General features: G+C 47.6%; 1 pseudogene; it reads right to left on the reverse strand.

Annotated features, from left to right (window-relative positions):
* Positions 1–1,769: 1,769 nt before the first annotated feature.
* LOC126489899 (keratin, type I cytoskeletal 18-like) lies at positions 1,770–3,033 on the reverse strand (annotated as a pseudogene).
* Between the last annotated feature and the right edge of the window lie 338 nt (positions 3,034–3,371).

The raw sequence follows: 3,371 nt of genomic DNA on the forward strand, positions 1-3,371 counted from the left end.
ACACTCGAGGCTTTCGCTACTTTTTTCATCCTCAGAAGCTTCCCATCCCTTTGTTTCCCTTTGAGTGTCTGCCAAACAGGAGGTAGAGACTGACTCCCTTAACAGGACCCAGCTGTTTCTGGGTGAAGAGCCGCTGCATGTGTTCCGGCTGGGGTGGGCTTCTTTTTATGACCACACTCGACTCCTTGCATAACAGACGAGTGAATGAACAGATTACAACTTTGCCACTGGAAACTGTCTGGAGTCATGGAAGTGCTAAAACAGATGAGGGGGAACCAGCAGCAGCAGCAGCAGTGGCGGCAGCAGAGACGCTGCAGGTGCAGGCCTGCAGGAGGCATACATTCCTCCAAGTCTTTGTCCGCCAACCTCCGCATGTTCAGTGCCTTACAGACATGAGAGCCTGCTATACAAAGGTGTGTTCGGGGATACACGTTCAAATAATAGCATAGCCTTTAAAAATGCAACTTTATTTAAAAATTAATGTTAAGTGTGTGTTTGTGCATGTAAGCGCAGTGGCTGAAGAGAACTTACATTCCGGGGAACCAGAGCTGAGTCAGGTGTAAGCTACCTGGTGTGGGAGCTGGGAACTGAACTCGGATCCTCTGGAGCTGGGAACTGAACTCGGGTCCTCAGAAAGAACAACAAGGAGCCATCTCTGCTGAGCCATCTCTCCACCCGCTGGTAAAGCTTTTGAAGTTGCACTTTGAAGTATTTCTCTAGCTTTCCAGAAGGGCCATAGAAATTTGCTGGGGTATTCGAAATGGGGAGCACCACCCAGCTCCCCCTCTTCACTGACTGTGTCATTTACAGCTCTTTCTGCTCCTTGAGTTACAATAATCTGGTATCTAATGGTGCACACAGACTTGTGGTATGCTCATTGGGTTTTTGAATTCTTATAAACATTGCGTATTTTTACTTTTTCATCTCTATTCCCGCCCCAACCCCATGCTATTTCCACAGCCTTAATGCTATAATTCTGTCATATGCTTTAATAGATGGTATGCTATGTCTTGCTTATAATTCTCATTTTTCAGAACTTTTTGTGTATTTTCCTCTAAAAGGGTTTTGACAGAACTCAAGTCCTAAAATAGTTGACAAGTACTATCTTGTCATGTAGTATTACCAGACAATAACACACCTCCCATAAGTCTGTCTTCTTTAACTAATTAATTTTCTTAATTTATAAATTTCAAATTAATTATTTTGGATGCTGGGAATCCAGTCAAGGACATGTTATAAAAGTGCTCTACCACTGAGCCATGCCCCCAGCTCCTCACTGGGGGATTCTAGGCAGGGGCTCTACCACTGAGCCACACCCCAGCCCCTCACTGGGGGATTCTAGGCAGGGGTTCTACCACTGAGCCACAACCCCAGCCCCTCACTGGGGAATTCTAGGTAGGGGCTCTACCACTGAGCCACACCCCAGCCTCTCACTGGAGCAGTAACTGAGAACTCACACCTTGAGAAACAACTACTGTGTACCCTTGACTGACCCGGAAGTCACTTGTAGACCAGACTTGTCCCTAACTCACAGATCCTCTGGCCTCTGCATCTCTACCAGTGGGATTAAAGGAGTGTACCACCTGATCTTTCAGTTCTTCTAGTTCTCCTTTTTCTTTTTTCTTTTTTTTTAACCTTTATTGGACTTGAGAGCTTTAATTTTTTTTTATTTGAGAAACTCATTCTTAAATTTACTTAGAAATTCAACATTTTTTCCCAGTGACCTCTCAACTTTTATTGGCCCCTTAGTCCCCAGGGGAGACTCCTTCTCAGCCTCGGTGCCGCAGAACTGTGGTGTCATTGGTCTCAGACACCACTTTGCCATCCATGACCATGTGGGTGGTTGTCCTCTGGACAGTGTGCACGGAGTTACTGCAGTCCAGGGCATCGCTGAGACTGAAGCCTGCCCCATCTTCCAGCAAGCAGCGGTAGGTGGTGATCTCAGACTCAAGCTTGACTTTGATGTTCAGCAGGGCTTCGTATTCCTGGGTCTGGTGCTGCCCCTCTGCCCGGGTTTGTGCCAGCTCTGACTCCAGATGCAGAAGGACCCCATTGAGCTGCTCCATCTGCGTGTTGTATCCGGCCTCCACACCCCTAACTCTTCTGATTTTTCATGGCATCTAGGTCAATCTCCAAGGCCTGGAGGGTGTGTCTCAGGTCCGTGAGTGTGGCCTCAGCACCTCTTATTTCCACAGACTGGGTAGTGACTACCATGATGCTCTCCTCTCCTCAGTCTGCTGGCATCGTACTTGTCTAGTTCCTCATGGCTCTTCTGAGCCAGCTCCTCATACTGGGCCCAGATATCAGCCATGATCTTGCTGAGGTCCTGGGATTTGGGGGCATCCACTTCCACGGTCAATCCAGAAATGGCAATCTGGGCTTCCAGTCCTTGGACTTCCTCCTCATAGTTCTTCTTCATGAGCAGCAGTTCCTCCTCGAGGGCTTCGATTTCTGTCTCCAGCTGCAGAATAGTGATGTTGGTGTCATCCACTACCTTTCCGAGTCCATGGATGTCGCTCTCCACAGACTGGCTCATATCCAGTTCCGTCTCATTCTTGACTCTGAAGTCATCAGCAGCAAGACGAGCATTGTTGATCTGCGGGACGATGAAGTCATTGTCCACAGAATTCACAAAGATCTGAGCCTTCAGGTCCTCAATGGTCCTGAGATGGTGGCCCCAGTCTCTGACGCCCTGGGACCCCTTCTTCTCCAGATGTTCCGGGATTTTGCTCTCCAGTCTCCTATTCTCGGTCTCCAGGCTCTGCACCCTGTCCAGGTCATCATGTCTTGCATGGTCTCTTTCTCGGTCTGGATGCCACCAATTCCAACCAGGCCTGCAGACCCCATGGAGCCACCGCAGATGCTTGTGGAGCAGGACAGGAAGATCCAGGAACCGGAGCCCCCAGCACCTGCATAGACGCTGGCTGTGCTGCTGGCAGGCTGGACTGCTGTCTGGGTGTCCATACAGAACCCTAACCCATACAGGGACCGGTTGTTGGTGGAAAACGTGGTGGAGCAGGTGGTGAATCTCATGTTGTCTGGAAAGGAGAGCGAAGCGAGAGACCGGGAGGAGTTTGGACGGCTGTCAGAAATTTAACTTTTTAAAACATTTATCCAGACAAGGTCATGCTATGCTCAGTCTGGCTTCAACCTGAGATCCCTTGAGCAATGGGAATATGGGAGTGTGTCACCACAGACAGTAATAATTAAATTTAGAAAGCTTCAACTGTTAATTATTTTCAAGTTTTTTATTATGTTATTATTTCTAATTTTGACTAGTTACAAGAATAGTTTGACGAATTCCCACTATCCTTTGCCAATTATTTAAACTTACTTCATTTATTTTCTACCTGTATATACATACATATATA

Source organism: Alexandromys fortis, unplaced genomic scaffold, assembly GCF_014885135.2.
Source record: "Alexandromys fortis isolate MF-2015 unplaced genomic scaffold, M_Fortis_MF-2015_v1.1 scaffold_198, whole genome shotgun sequence".
Taxonomy (NCBI): domain Eukaryota; kingdom Metazoa; phylum Chordata; class Mammalia; order Rodentia; family Cricetidae; genus Alexandromys; species Alexandromys fortis.